This window comes from Monodelphis domestica, chromosome 1, assembly GCF_027887165.1.
Source record: "Monodelphis domestica isolate mMonDom1 chromosome 1, mMonDom1.pri, whole genome shotgun sequence".
In the NCBI taxonomy this organism is placed as follows: domain Eukaryota; kingdom Metazoa; phylum Chordata; class Mammalia; order Didelphimorphia; family Didelphidae; genus Monodelphis; species Monodelphis domestica.
In genome coordinates this window covers 43,737,813-43,754,630 of record NC_077227.1, presented here as the reverse complement: position 1 = coordinate 43,754,630, position 16,818 = coordinate 43,737,813, and the positions used below count along the sequence as shown (strand labels likewise).

At 37.3% G+C, this 16,818-nt stretch overlaps 1 protein-coding gene across 1 annotated transcript in view; it reads left to right on the top strand.

The window, feature by feature from the left end:
* The first annotated feature begins 6,051 nt into the window (after positions 1 to 6,051).
* The window catches only part of LOC100028576 (olfactory receptor 13G1-like), a 34,696-nt gene continuing 23,929 nt past the window's right edge, over positions 6,052 to 16,818 (top strand). The window contains exon 1 of the mRNA XM_056798007.1: positions 6,052 to 16,818. This exon is cut by the window's right edge and continues 23,929 nt beyond it. The gene's annotated coding sequence lies outside the window, so the exon portion shown is untranslated.

Below are 16,818 nucleotides of genomic sequence, written 5' to 3'. Positions count from 1 at the left end.
TCTCTGGTGCAGTTGTATTCACCATTGGCGTCTTCCAGCTTCTGTGCAGTGTGCTTGATCTGTCATCAGCTGGTGACGTCTGTGTTGTTCGTCTGCTTCTCTTCCTGGTCTGGAGCTGCGTGTGGCGTTGTGCTCTGCTCTGCCCGCCTATCAGCTCCCTCTGGATCTGGATCTGGTCCTTTCCAGGGTTTGAGATGCTTAGTGGGAATCCAGCATTCTCCATTATCTGTGGATATACAAGCGAAACCTCGACCCATTGTTATTACCCTGTTCGGTCCCTTGGAATCTTTTTCTCCTGGTAGTCTCCACAGAACCCAGGGCTGATGCTTTGTGCTGTTTTTATCATGGCACTCAAAATGCGTTTGCATTGGAGTGGCAGTCAGGCCTTCTGGGATGGAGAAATGATTTAGTGTTAAAAGTACCATCCTTAACAATTTGTTAGGAATGATAGGTTTGGGTTTTGAGATTTCACCTTCATAAATCGTTTGGTACTCTCCCTTTTGTTTTTGTATCTGGTTTTTGAGAGTCCTGTTAGCCCTCTCCACAATAGCTTGTCCTGTGGAGTTTCCTGGTATTCCAGTTTTATGGGCTATGCTCCATAATTTGCAAAATTTTGCAAATCTTTTCCTGGTATATGCACTTCCATTGTCAGTTTTTATTTGCTTGGGAATGCCCAAGTGTGCATATGCTTCCAGCAAATGTGCAATGACATGAGAAACCTTTTCTCCAGTTTGGGCTGTGGCCCATATAACATGTGAGTGTGTATCAATAACCACATGTACATATTTCCATCTTCCAAAGGGAGCATACTGAGTAACATCCATTTGCCTAAGCTGGTTAGCTTTCAGGCCTCTTGGATTAACTCCGTGTGGGAGAGGATTTGAAGCAAAAGGAGCACATGTACTGCATTGCTGAATTATCTCTCTGGCCTGTTTTTTGGTTATGCCATATTGCCCTTTGAGAGATTTGGCATTTTGGTGCAATAGTGAATGAGAAGTAACTGCCTGTTGAAAGGCAGAGGCAACTAATGTGTCTACATTAGAATTTCCCTCAGATAGAGGTCCTGGAAGGTTAGTATGTGATCTAATGTGTGTTATAAAAAATTTGTTTTGCCTTTTTAAAATTACTGTCTGAGTGGTACGAAATAGAAGAAATAATTCTTCATCTGAGATGGGTTTGATTTTAGCTGTCTCCAGCGAGTTAACCAAATTCACCACATACAGTGAATCACATATGATGTTGCAAGGTTCTGTTATGTCTTTAAGTACGGCTCTGACTGCTGCTAACTCAGCCTTCTGTGGGGAGGTGTATATGGTGTCTAGCAGCATAACGTTGTCCTGGACTATTGCTCCTGCCTTGCCTGATTTTGATGCATCTGTAAATGCATTTACAGCACCGATAATAGGGTGCATGGATGTTATTTTGGGGGAAATGATGGGGGTTAATTTTACGAATTGTAAGATTTTATTCTTGGGAGTGCTATTATCAATCCTCCCTGTAAAGTCTGCAAGAGCAATTTGCCAAGGTAGTGACTGTGCAAATAAATTCTGAACCTGTTCTCTTGTGATTGGGACATGAACAATCTCTGGATCACTGCCTACTAATTGTTGAGATCTTTTTCTAATTTGGGTTATAATTAGGATCATGAGCTCTAGGTAACTGGTGAGGGATTTAGTCTGCTGATTGGCTAAATGAATCCATTCTATTATATGCTCCCCTTGATGAATAGCACTTGTAGGTGTGTATTTGGTTTGTAAGACCGATGCTGTTAAGGGTATGGAAGGATCAATTCTGTATAGCCTAGCTGCAGATAAGGCTGCTTCCACTGTTCTTAGTTCTTCCTCAGCTTTGGGTGACAGAGTTCTAGGTGAAGAGAGAGCAGGGTCTCCCTTCAGAGTGGCAAATAAATTTTCCAATTCACCTGTGGTGATTTTTAGATAGGGTCTGAGCCAATTAATGTCACCTAGTAATTTTTGGAAATCATTTAAAGTGTTTAGATTGTCTCTACGAATTTCTATTTTCTGAGGTCTAATCTCCTGATCGTATACGATCGTTCCTAGGTATTTGTAAGGAGCTGAGGTTTTAATTTTCTCCTCGAAGATAACCAGTTGTGCCTTTTTGAGAGCTTTAGTAGTCTCGATTAGCATTTCCTCTACCTTGTCATTAGACGGCGCTGCTACTAAAATGTTGTCTAAATACTGGCAAATGTATGAAGATTTATATTTCGTTCTCACTGTTTCCAAAGCCTGTGCTACAAATTTCTGACATAGACACGAGCTGACTTTTAGGCCCTGAGGCAAGGAGGTCCACTCAAAACGTTTGAATGGGGTGTTAAAGTTAATTGAGGGGACTGAAAAAGCGAATCTGTGACAATCCTGTGGTGAAAGTTTTATGTTGAAAAAACAGTCTTTTAAGTCTATCACTGTTAATTTCCAATTTATTGAGATGGGGCTGGGGGAGGGTAGGCCTGGTTGGCGTGTCCCCATGTCCATCATTTGCTCATTGACCTTCCTTAAATCATGGACTAGTCTCCATTTCCCTGATTTCTTGGGCACTAAGAATATTGGGGTGTTCCAAGGGCTGTTTGACTCCCTAATATGCCCTAATTGTAGCTGTTCTTGTATTATTTCCTCTAAATGTACTAGCTTTTCTTTAGAAATAGGCCATTGGTTAATCCAGACCGGCTTGGAGTCTAACACCTTGGTGTGTTGTTTACAACACCTACAAGTGCTGGTTGTGCCTGATTGGATGTGGTTAGTGTTATATTCATGTTGGCCATGACCTCTCTACCCCAAAGGGATTGGTCTATGTCTAATACAAAGGGTTTAATTATTCCCTTATGGCCTTCACTGTCGGACCATGCTAAGTTTCTAGCAGATTGTAATACTTTTTCAGGTGTGCCAATGCCTATTAACCTGTGGTGAGGTGTAATGACTGGCCAAGACTCAGGCCAATCACAAGCTGCAATTACTGATACATCTGCTCCTGAGTCTAAAATGCCTTTGATGACTCTGTCCTCTACCTAAAGGGACATGACAAGCCTATCTTTGGTGATTCTTTGAGTCCAATACAAACTCTGTGTCTGTGATTCAAAATGACTTTCTTCCTTGGCATCTTTTCCAAAGCTAGGTGCCTTAGCAACTAACAGTGCGGTGGCAATTTCCATGCCTTCTGTGATGTTAAATGTAGAAATGACTCTGGCTAAAATATATAATGTGTCTGTTTCCTGCTTTTCAATGACTTGAGGAAGTATTTCTAGTCCTTTCTCCATAAGCTCAGGATTGCCAGACACTAATCCTATATACCCTTGAGGCATGGAAAAAGTGAATTTTGCAGGGATTTTAAAGACTCCCATTTGCATAGTGGCTAGTAAATCTGATTCTGCTTTAATTGGTATACTCAGGGGTTGAGAATCTGTGTATGGATTCGAGGCTGATTCTAAACTGCTGTACTTCTGTGCGTCCTCGATTCCCCGCCTTTTTCCTGGGCTGGGGGTGGGGGGGCGTTTACATGTTTTTTGACTCATGTGCAGGGCGTTGATGGCTACTATTCTGTGAGGCGCTGTATCTGCATTTGGAAGCCCAATGTCTGCCTCTTTTGCATCTGGGGCAAAGACCTGGTACCCTCTTAGTTTTTGGCTGTGGGCAAGCATTTCGAAAGTGATCTGTTTGGCCGCAGGAAGAACATTGACCTGTGTGCTCTCTGACCTGTGTAGCTAGAACAGATTGGTGCTCCAAGGTACCTATGTCTTGGCATGCTCTTAAAAAATCTGTGATCGTGCCCGTGGCTTTAATTGGTGCTAACGCCTTCCTAGAATCTGCATTTGAGTTCCTATAGGCTAAGTCTCTCAATAAGACTGCAGCTGCACCTTCGTGTGGAATTTGCCTTCTTATTGCTAGCGATAATCTATCGAGAAAATCGGCAAATGATTCGTTCTGCTTTTGAATTACTTCCGTATAGGAGTTTGCTGCCTCTTTTTTGTTGGGGAGAGCTTGCCATGCTCTCTTTGCCGCTAAGGCTATTTGGCCATAGACTTGCTCAGTGCATGCAATCTGCCTTTCAGTGGTTTCAAACTCTCCTTGACCTGCTAGCTGGTCGTATGTAATGTCTAATCCTGCCCTTCTGTTATTAGAAGCCTGTTCCTGACAGAAATCTTGGAATTTTAGTTTCCAAGTTAAAAAATCTCCTCCATTGAGAGCAGATTCAGCAATTACTCTCCAATCATCAGGGGTGAGGAACTGCTGGCTCATGTTCTTAATGAGGGCGATAGTGAATGGAGCTGTGTTTCCATTCTGCACTATGCTGTCTCTTAAGGCTTTCAAGGTTTTGTAGTCAAGAGGTGTATGTTCTGCTATCTGTTCGTTGGGATTGTCTGGGTTATTTCTTAGCACTATGGGACATGCTAGCATTTCTGTTGCTTGTCCTGATGTCTTTCTCTCCTTATCTCTCTTTCCTGATACCATTTTAGAGATTCCTGGTGACTGAGGTGTGTGTGTGTAGGAGTAGGACAGTTATGAAAGCTCAAATTAAAGGGTGGAGGAGGGAGCGGCGAGCCAAAAGCACTAGAAGTTAAGGCTTCTGCTCCTTTTAGAATAGGATCTGTTACTGTGTAGGGTGATAAACCTATTGGCTGCGCTCTTTCTGCTGTCTGCCCTGAGGGGTAAGCTGCGGCAGAGGCTACCTCCTCAAAGGGTGGAGGCGAAGTTGGAGGCTCAGATGGCTCTGGTTTTTGAATGGTTTTTGGCCTTCTGAGACTTGTGGCTAGAGTGAGACAGTTTACTGTCCTGTGCCTGTGCGGATTTTTCCTGCCTAGTACCTGAGTGCTGTAACGGCTGTGCATTTAAGGTCATTCTTATGATCTCCCAAGTATTCCAACTGACTTGCGATATTTTTTGTCCTTCTTTCTGATATTGCCTCATTTTGTCACCGATTAGCTCCCAATCCTGTATATTGAGCACTCCTGCTTCTGGAAAGTCGGGATATGCTTTGATTATTATCTTAATTAAGGCTTTTATCTTAGCTTCTGATATCTTAATGCCTTTCTTTTCTGTAAGTGACTTTAGTAGTCTGATATAACATGAATGGGAGGAGGCTGATTGACCCATGGTTCTAAATGATTCTTTAAATAAGAAATTGAAATAAAAGGCGTTTCTTACTGTCAGAGGCCACCTGCCCGGTCACGCCTTTGTGGTTCTGTACCTCGATGATTGCTCCTCAGGTTGTGCGCACTCGAAGCCTGTGACAAAGGAATTTCGCTCCCAAAACCGGGGTGCCACTTGTGGGTTCGCTCCTAATGAACTACCCTGACCAGCAGGGTCCCACAACGGAAAGGGGCTCACCTTTGTAATGGGACCGAGGAGAGATAGGGACCGAGAACCAGGGTGGAAATGAAAGACACCTACAAATCAGTGGTTGGATAGGGCAGGCAACCCCTATGATTTTCCTTAAGGCGGAAAATGAGGATAATGGAATACAAGGTGGTTGAGGAGATTAAGATAGAGAATGCAGGCCGAGATAGTCACAGCCTCGGTGAAGGAAAGGACTTGGAGGAGAAAGAGAGAGAGAGAAAGGGTAATCCTATCTAGGGAAAGAACCTTCCTAAAAAGAGAAAATTCCAGGGGTTGCCTTGCTTTTATTGATGAGGAGGCAGAGGGATGCCTCTAATCACGTAACAATTACATCACATATTTTAGACAATCATGATTGGGTGGTACGGAGGAGGGAACACCTTTTGGGCGTGTACGAGGTAACCTCGCTTTCCCGGGCAAGTCTCCGAACATGTTAATGGACTTGTGTTGGGCAATAGGTCTTGTGATCAGGTCAAGGTTACCTTCACAAACCTTATCGGTAAAACCTCATGCTTGAAGACACAGTAATAATACAGTCATTTATATTTCATAGATGAGAATATCCTTGGGATGCTACAATTGCCATTTGAGTGTATGTGTATATATAAATGCATGTGTGTGTATTTATATTTGCTGACACATACATATACATATAAATACATGTGTATGTTTATATATATATATATACAACTACATACTTTTTTCTTTTTGGACAAATTTAGTTGTGAGTGAGGTTCAAGCACTGTTCCCCCCCCTCCCCAATTTCCATGCCAATATAAAAAAACTCTTCTTTGCACACCCCTTTTATGTGAGATATTTCCCCCTGTTTTTCATCTCCATTCTCCCTTCTGTCAGTACATCCCTCTTTTTTGCCTATACATTTTTGACATCATCTAAAAATAATTTACTCATTTCCATGGAGAATCATTCCAACTGCCCTAATTCTGATGAAGTTCTTGGAAGATACATGTATCATATTCACTTGTGACTTCTCTTTTATGTTTACCTTTTTATGCTTCTCTTGAGGCTACTATTTGAAAGTCAAAGTTTCTATTCATTTCTGAGCCCTTTTAAAAAAATTAGGAATGCCTAAAAGTGCTCTATTTGGTTAAATATCCTTTGAACAATTATACCCAGTTTGTCTAGGCAGGTTGTAATCTAAGCTCTTTACCCTCTGGAATATTATATTCCAAATCCTCAACTGGTTTGACATAAAAAGCTACTAAATCTTGTGTGATCCAAACTGTGTCTCTACAGTATTTGAGTGATTTGTTTCGGGTTTCTTCAAGTTTTTTTTTTCCCTTTGCCCTTAGCACTCCTGGGAGTTTTTATTTGGGTAACTCTCAGGATTCTTTCAAATTTTATTTTCCCTGAGGTGGACTATTTTCCTTGATAATTTCATGAAATATGCTGTCTAGGCTCTTTCTTTGATCTTGGCTTTCAGGTAATCCTATAATTTTAAAATTATCACTCATTAACCTATTTTCCATGTTGGTTGTTTTTCCAATAAGATGTTTCATATTTTCTTTTATTTCTTTTTCACTCTATTGGCTTCATTTTATTGTTTCTTAATGTCTTATTGAGTGATTAGCCCACATTTGCCCAATTCTAATTTTTAAGAAATTATTTTCTTCAATGACCATTTGTACTACTTTTTTCCATTTGACCTACTTTTCTAAGTTTCTTATTTTCATCAGTGACGTTTTTGTGCCTTCTTTTTTGTCAAGTCATTAATTTTACTTTCACAACTTTTCTTCTGTTACTTTCAATTTTAACCTAATTTTTCATCTTTCATTGTTATTTGAGTTAGATTTTTTTGGCTCTTCTAGGAATTCCTTTTGGGCTTGTGCTCAGTTCACCTTTTTCTCTGAGGTTTTGTTTATAGCTGGTTTGATTATCTTTTTCTGATTTTGTGTCTTAATCTTCCCTGTCACCATAATAGATTTTATGGTCAGGTTCTTTTTTGGTTGTTTGCTCATTTTACCACCCTAATTCTTGATTTGGAACTTTATATTAATGTTGTGCTCTTCTCTCAGAAATATGGAACACAATAATAAAATTTTAAACACTAAAAACAATAATATGAATTATTAGGGCAAGATTTCTCTATTTGACAAGAATTTCTGTAAAAATAAAAAAAGCATTCTGGAAGAAATTAGATTTAGACTAACATTTTGTACAAGTTTCCACAAAACAATCAACACAGATGTATATTAAAATTAAATCTTTATACAAATATATGTATATACACATACATATACACACATATGATATCTCCAACAGCTATGAGTAGGAGATATATTCTTAACCACATAAGATTAGAGGTAATTACAAATGATAAAACTGGTCAATTTGATTATATAAAGGAAGGAAATAAATATTTATAAAGTGCTTTAATTAACTTATTCAGTGCCCTTCCAAATTACCCAAGAATAATTTTCTAGAGCTAGAAAAAATAAAAACAAAATTTATCTGGAAAATCAAAATATCAAGGATATCACGAGAATCAGTGAAAAAAATCTTTAAAAAATCATTCTAACAGTTCAAAATTTCAAATTATATTACAAAAACATATGAAGTACTTGGAGGGAATTAATAAAAATATAAGCAAGAAAGAAGCCTAGTCATATCAGATCTCAAACTGTATTATAAAGTGGTAACCATTAAAACAATCTATTACTAACTACAAATAGAGTAGTGGATTGATGGAATAGGTTAGATAATCAAAACACAGTAGTAAATGACCATAGTTTTATGATACAAATTGATAATAAGGATGGAAGTATGAATGTAGAGGAGAAATTATTGAAAGAGAGATGGAGGTAGAATTGATAGGATATGGCAAGTGACTATATGATGAGAAGAAAATAAGAGAATTAAAAATAATTGATTTTACAAATATGGGTAACAAAATGGACAACTGTGGCCTTGACAAAAATGGGAATTCTAGAGAAAAGTTAGGAAGATGAAGAGGTGTTTTAGATATGTTGAATTTGTAGTGTCATTGGACTCCCAGGTGAAGTACGGACTACTAGGCACTTGGTGATATGAGACTGGAATGCAGCTAAGGATAGATATATAAATTTGGTAATTCCCTGTGTGTAAATTATAATTGAAATGATGAGATAGATAAAGTTGCAAAGCAAAAATACTTAGATGAAGGGCTAGGATAGAATCTTGAGAAGAACACTTACCTTTAAGGAATAAAAGATTGATGTTAATCCAATAAAGGAATCAGAAGGAGTGATCATACAGGTTGATGAGAAATGAGGAAAGGGCAGCAGCATGAAAACCAAGGTCAATCATATCAAAAGCAACAGACAGCTCATGGAGGATGAAGACAGAGAAAATCCTACTAGATTTGGCCACTAGGATTTCCTTGGCCTCCTTGGAGAGAAAAGTTTCAGTATAGTGATGATAGGATTAGAAGTCACATTGCAAGATGATGAGAATTGAGCAGGAGATGAGAATATGGAGGCAATAGATATTTATGAATTTGACTTTGAAAAGGGAAAAAATGTAACTTTATGGGAAGTTTTATTTTGTTTATTTACATATGGGAAACCAGAACAGTATTATTTTGGCTTTGTTGTTGGAAGTAGGGAAATAACTGTGAGGTAAGGAAAGATTGAAATGACAAAATAAGGGAATTATGGCTAGACAGAATGCTAGAAAGAAGGGGCTTTGATGAAGGGTTTAAACAAAGATGTTGCTTTAACACAGAGTAAGAGATATCTTATGAATCTGGAAAAGAAAACTTGTGATGAAACAGAGGGTTGTGAAACAGGAGAAAAAGGGAGTACAAAGACAAAGAGCCAATTTTCTCAGTAAGATATAAAGTCAGGTGCTTGTTTGGAGAAGTAACAGATGTGACCATCTGCTGTAGACATTTCAATGTCCTCTCAGAAAGAATACTGGACACATTGCTCCACAACAGCCATGGACCCAGAGGAGCTCCTATATTGTCCATTTTAAATAAACCCTATCTCAGATTGGCATGACTTCCTCCAGCAAAAGATCATGGATAGGTGTGAATGACCAGATAAAGACGAGCCCCAATGAAGCGCAGTAGAGGAGACAGGTTACTCTCTCTTTGAGGCACAGAAACACTGGGAGAAGTCCAGATTGTTTAGGAAATAGGCACTGGGATATGGAAATATTGATTAGAGCCAACAACACCTTGATTTACCCCTGAAACAGATGGCATATCCTAAGAATATTGAAGATCTAGGCTCACATTTGACCTCTGTCACATTATGGCTTTCGTTCCCTCCTCCCTAGAACAGGATGGAGCTGAACCTTTGCTGCACATACCTATGTCTTCTCTGAGGGTTAGTTTTGGGTATGATAATTCTCTTGGCACTCAACTCTCTTCCCTGCCTTTTCCCTCTCTGAAAACTAAATCGAATACACTGTTATAAAAATTAGCTTACTTTCATCTTAGGAGCAAAATTATTGTTTTCAAATTTGGTGCTTTTCTTTTCTACTTTGTAGAATTTCTACCAAATGAAAAGTTATTAATACAATCACAATAGCTGAAAGTCTCCAGTTATGAAAATTCCTGATTTCCAGAGGAAAAAAAAAATTGTGCTCTCTGCCCTAAATCAAACCTCAAACTTTGCATATTTTCAGTCAGTCAAATCCCTAGTTTCTTTCTTTCCAGTTTTCTCAGTACACTGACTATATATTAGTACAAGTTTTTTAATTGTCTCTATCTCCTTTAATCAACTCAGTTCTCTTTTCTCTGTCTCTGTCTCTCTGTTTCTCTCCCTGTCTCTTTCTCTCTCTCTGTGTGTCTCTCTGTGTGTCTCTGTCTGCCTCTCTCTCTCTCTCTCTCTCTCTCTCTCTCTCTCTCTCTCTCTCTGTATTGTCCACTGTCATGGCCATCATTTTGATCCAGGATAGCTTGATGAGGTTCATTCAGGGCTGAAGGAAGGCCTTATCACTGACTCCTACTTAAATCATGTTGCCCCAGTTCTTTTTTCTCATGTTCTTCTCTATTTTTAGGCTTTTCTTTTGACAGCTCTGTACATCCATCCCAGAACCCCTAACTCATGTACACCTTTTGGTTCAAAGATTGTGATGATCTAATTTACTCTTAGAGTAGAGATGGGCTTGTTTATCTCTCTGAATTAAAAGGCTCAGAAAGACAATTTATGAATATTATACTTTGATTTGGTAGTATTTTACTTATATTACTGTATGATAAAAACCATTCTACAAAGATATATTTACATAAATATTTATTCTATAAATCCAATGATACCATGGCAAAGATAACTAAGAATATTTCATTTTTCATCTAGAGACACATCCTCCTCCTTAGCACCAAAGAATAAAGAATACATTTTTCTCATCTTTTTCCTGAGCAGGAAATATCTTGATTCTTTTTAAGGCAATTAGATAAAAACTTAAAGAATTCTTTGAGACTTTTTGGCCACATGGTTCACGGTTGCACATAATGCTGGTTCTTCACTGGGAAAGGTATAGACATTAGTAAAGCTGAAGTTCTTAAGCATTTTGGGGGATTACTTGGTGACAATAGCTCTTTGACAAAAGCTAGGATGAGACTAACCTTAGTTTGTACTCTTGGAAATCCTGAAGACCTTGGAAAATTCCACATCTTGCCTCCATGAATTATGAAGAGAATTTTTTTGAAGAGGCAAGAGTAATTGTAGAGACAGCTTGGTAGCACAATGGATAGAACACTAGACCTGGAGTCAGGAGGACTTGTGTTTAAAACTGGCCTCAGATATTTCCCAGCAGTGTGACCCTAGACAAGTCACTTAACACCAATTACTTAACCCCTACCACTCTTCTGCCCTAGAATTTATTCTAAGAAAGAAAAGATTCTTTTTAAACCCTTACCTTCCATATTAGAACCAATACTGGGTATTTGTTCTAAGGCAGAAGAGTGGTAAGGGCTAGGCAGTGGAGGTTAAGTGACTTTACACAGCTGGGAAGTGTCTGAGTCCAGATTTGAACCCAGGACTTCCCATCTCTGGGTCTTACTCTCAATATATTGAGCTACCCAGCTGCCCCCAAGAAAAGGTTTTAACAAAGAAAAGTAATTGTTAATAAATATTTGAAAGAATGATGGGTACCTTGAAAAGTCAGTGATACAAAATAATTTCACTTGTAGGTAATACTTCACACTCCCATACATATTTTATGTACTTAGATTACTTTACTTTTAAAGAAATTAGTTATTAATCATGTGAAGTTGGCTATAAATTCTTTTAGTTTTTTTTTAAAATTCTGAGTAATGATTAAGTAAAATGAAAACTGAGAAAAGATCATTATCATGGTAGATATGAGAGTAAGCAAGGCAATAAACATTTATTAAATACTTACCATGTGTCAGCACTGTGCTATGCACCGAGGAATATGTATGAAAGTGAAAAGAGAAAATCTTTGTCCTCAAGAAGCCTAAAATTTAATGAGGGATGACAACAACACACAAAAGAAATCAGAAATAACAGATTACATACTCATGCAGGTATGGTGGCAAAGTCTAGAAAGTAAAAAATACTGAGCAAAGAGGGGAATAAAGTTTGGCTAACCTGAGATGCTTATAAAAATAGAATGCACCAATGGGAGGAATGATGTTCCACTAAAAAGAGACCACAGGCAATGAGGGAAGTTCCAAGGGGAGTTAGCATCTAAGTAATGGTGTCAAAGTACAGTTCAGCATTGAAGAGTATGTATATTTCAGATGACGAAGCCCTTGGTGCTATGGGATAATTGATGAGCATAGAGCAGTTTCTGTCTAGATTAGAAACCAAACTGCAAGAGGTTGAAAGGATAGTTAGAGATGAGAAAATGGAATCTGCTATTGTAAAGAATCCATTTTAGGTATTTGTACATGAGAGGAAAAGACATAAAATGACAACTAAAGAGGACAGGGGTGAAAGACAGCATTATATGATATATATTTAAAGGCAGCCATAGTTAAGGAGACTAAGATTAAAGAATAATAAGGGATGGTGGCAGGGGAAATCTTCCAAAGGAGATGGGATAGAATTAGATCAAAAGCTCAGGTGGAAGGGCTCACCATGTTAAGAAGAATGACCTACCTCTTTGTTAGAGACTGGAACATGGGAAAAAAGAAAAATAATATAAAAGAATCAGAAGTGTGTGATAGGAGAGAACTGGGAGGTCATAATGGGTAGCATCAACTTTTTTTTTGGATAAAGTAAAAGGCTATATTCTCTGCAGTAAAAGAATTGGAAATGTTTAGTGAAGAAGACTTGAAGAAAACCAAAAAAGTTTGGAAAAATCTTTGAGGTAGGTAGTTTAGAGAATCATTAAGAGGATAATTAATAAGCAATGAGGTCTCATTTGAAATTAGATACTATACATTTGTAATAAACCCAGTCACTATGATTGATTGATTTCTTCCAGTATTATTCATAAGAAAAGGATTAGGAATGGAGAAGGTGATGGGTGAGGATAATATATGGTATGTGTGGCAAGAAGAAGAGGAATCAAGAAAATCAAGGATAAAGAATAATATATAGTTAAACTGGTGCACCATAATGATCAAAACTGTGAACCAAAGAAAGGGAGAACAAAGTGTTGGTAAAGAAATATGAGAAAAGGGAAGATTTGAAGGATTGTAACATTTTGGTGAAGAAAAATAGCAAGCAATTTAAATAGAGGGAGAGAAGGAAGTATTTAAGGTTGTGATCCTATTGGGCAATTTCAGAGAATTACATCATGGAGATACTAGTTATAGGTGTCAATGAGATCATAGGAATAATCATCCTTTTGAGTGTTTAAGGTGGAATGAAGGTTCAGGTCTTGGAATTGAAGAGTCAAGACCTGGGTGTTTAAGGGATTATCTATTTACTTTGAAGCTCTTCAGTATTAAAACAGATATTAATATAAAGAAAAAAGACAACAGTAATTAAACCTCTGAATTCTTCATCTTTTTGCCCTTGGCCAGCATTCTTTAATATTTTGTATGAACCTAGTTGGGAATATAAGCCCTAGATAAATGTTAAACTCCATGGTAACTTAAAATCTTATCTGACTTATGAAATAATACCATTTTGAAGGCTTAGAACAAAATTCTCCAAACTTTGGCTTGACTAGACTTTGAGAAAAAAATTAGCATGCACACCCAATATGTGTATTTTACTTGTGAATTAATTATATGTAGTAATGTATTAAAATTAGGTACATTATTAAACTTCAACACAAGTAGACATTTTTAAAGTTTGAAGTGAAATAACCTTTCATCCTTGAGCTGATAGGGAATTACTGGAGTTCATACAAAAGAACAGTATCATTGTGTACCTGAACTTTAGGACTTTATCAGTTTTGTGGAAAATGGATTCTAGTTCTGAGGGACTTCAAAGGCTTAATAACAGAGATGTGAAATTCATCTAATAAAAATCTAGAAAATCCTACAGAAAGTTATAAATTTGTCCAAATACATAACTTCTTTGTTTAAAAGAATGGTTCTTCTGCCTCTGGAAAACTCTGGACAGCACATCTACTTACTTTGAAAGGGAACTTAAGTTTAACCACCAGATGGCACCCATTCTCCTAGCCTTCACATTTAAAAGTTTGAACTTTTCTTACTGGTATTTTTTTTTGAAATTTTTATTTAATTAATTTAGAATACTTTTCCATCATTACAAGATTCGTGTTCTTTCCCTCCCTTCTACAACCTCCCTCCCGTAGCTGACACACAATTTGTCTGGATTTTTTCATATGTCATTGATCAAGACGATTAATATTTGCACTAGGGTGATCATTTAGAGTCTATATCCCCAATCATATCCCCATCGACCCATGTGACCAAGCAGTTGTTTTTCTTCTGAGTTTCTACTCCCACAGTTCTTTCTCTGGATGTGGATAGCATCTTTCTCATAAGTCCCTCCGAATTGTCCTTGATCATTGCATTGCTGCTAGTAGAGAAGTCCATTACATTTGATCTTATTGATATTTTTTAAAAAAATTATAACCCTTACCTTCCATCTTGGAATCAATTCTGTGTGTTGGTTCCAAGGCAGAAGAGTGGTAAGGGCTAGGAAATGGGGGTCAAGTGACAGCTGGGAAGTATCTGAGGCCAGACTTGATCCAAGGACCTCCTGTCTCTATGCCTGGCTCTCAATCCACTGAGCTACCCAGCTGCCCCCCCTTACGAGTATTTTTAATGATAAATGTAATATGCCCATATTAAACTCTTTACTATTAACAATAAACATTAATTTTTCCTAGATTATGAAAAATTATCAAATAATAGGAAACATTTAAAATAAATATAAATATGATTTATTTCTTAATCAGAATTGAAACAAACACCAAGCAATTGGAGCTATGCCTCAAATATTTACATCATGGGGGGTTATTCACACTTTTAGGGGTTTACTTCCCACTCTACTCTCATATCCTAATGTCAGACATCTGACGCTTTACTGGGTCCTTTAAAGGTTCCTGACCTGAAGTCCCAGAACAATATTTATTCATTCATTTATTTATTTATTTATTTTTTAATTTTATTTGATCATTTCCAAGCATTATTCATTAAAGACAAAGATCATTTTCTTTTCCTCCCCCCACCCCCCATAGCCGATGCATGATTCCCCTGGGTATCAAATGTGTTCTTGATTCGAACCCATTGTCATGTTGTTAGTATTTGCATTAGAGTGTTCATTTAGACTCTCTCCTCTGTCATGTCCCCTCAACCGCTGTAGTCAGGCAGTTGCTTTTCCTCAGTGTTTTTACTCCCACAGTTTATCCTCTGCTTATGGATAGTGTTTTTTCTCCTAGATCCCTGCAGATTGTTCAGGGACATTACACCGCCACTAATGGAGAAGTCCATTACTTTTGATTATACCACAGTGTATCAGTCTCTGTGTACAATGTTCTCCTGGTTCTGCTCCTCTCGCTCTGCATCACTTCCTGGAGGTTGTTCCAGTCTCCATGGAATTCCTCCACTTTATTATTCCTTTTTTCACAATAGTATTCCATCACCAACATATACCACAATTTGTTCAGCCATTCCCCAATTGAAGGGCATCCCCTCGTTTTCCAATTTTTGGCCACCACAAAGAGCGCAGCTATGAATATTGTTGTACAAGTCTTTTTCCCCATTATCTCTTTGGGGTACAGACCCAGCAGTGCTATGGCTGGATCAAAGGGCAGACAGTCTTTTTTCCCCTTTTGGGCATAGTTCCAAATTGCCCTCAAGAATGGTTGGATCAGCCAGAACAATATTTATTGATAGATTGATAGATAGGTACATACATACCCACATATATATACATACATGCATGTATACATAGTTGCATATTAAATGCTTAGGTTTGCTAAAGCTTTACACTCCCATATTCTACTCATCAAAATATCAGTTTATGAAAAAAGCAGAATGGTATGGTAGAAACCACTTTTTAGTAAGTCAGGGGGACTCAACCCTACTTCTGTTCTCCCATGACTGCTCATTCCTACTAAGGCCAGAATATACTACTTTTAATTCTATTTCATTAAAAGGTTATAAAGAATATTATTGTGAATTAGTGGAATTATCCAAGAAAATAAAAATAGATGACTTACATATATCATTGTGATGTGCCAATATAATATAATAAAATAATATTATCTAAATAAATGTATAGACTTCATATAGAACCAATGAATCTACCAGGTGAGTTGGTTATTTTATAGTTTTATAAAAAATAAAAGCAAAATTCATTTTAGGAGTTTGTGAGGGAATAGTCCATTTATACTTTGTTGGTGGATCTTTGAAATGGCATTTTGGAATCATTTTGGAAACCAATTTATAATTATGCAAATGAAGTGACTGGAATGTCTGTACCTTTGAACCAGAGACTATTACTGGGCTTATTCTCCAAGGAAGCCATAAATAAAAAGAAAGTCTCCATGTACTCCAAAATATTGATTCCTTCCTTTTTTATGATAGCTAAGAATTAGAAGCAAAGTAGATGCCCACCAACTGGGGAAAGGCTAAATAAATTGTATTACATAAATGTAATGGAATAGAAATGTGTCATAAAAATTGTGTGCGGAATACATGGAAGCATGAAATTGTTACAGAGTGGAGTAATCAGAGTCAAGAAAATGAAATGTACAGTGACTATAACAACATGAAGAACAAATTCCAAAATGTCATAGAAAGAAGTTATGATCAAAACAATTTGAAACTGGTAAAAACACAAAGATAGATTAGTAAGTAAGCAAATGAAATAATTTGAGCAATAATTGAATTCTAATTAATAAGGGGTTCAATTCAATTTTATAGGTGTTTACTAAGTACTTCATGATGTTCTGGTAAATGTTTAACAATGAACTTCAAAGGAGAAAAATATCTTCATGGCATACATTTAAGTTTGATCTTCACTATTGACATTTCCTCAGTCACTTTCGTAAGCCTAGACAACCAACAACCCAATAAATGACGTCCTAATTTGTAGCATATATAGATTTTTGAGGTAAAAAT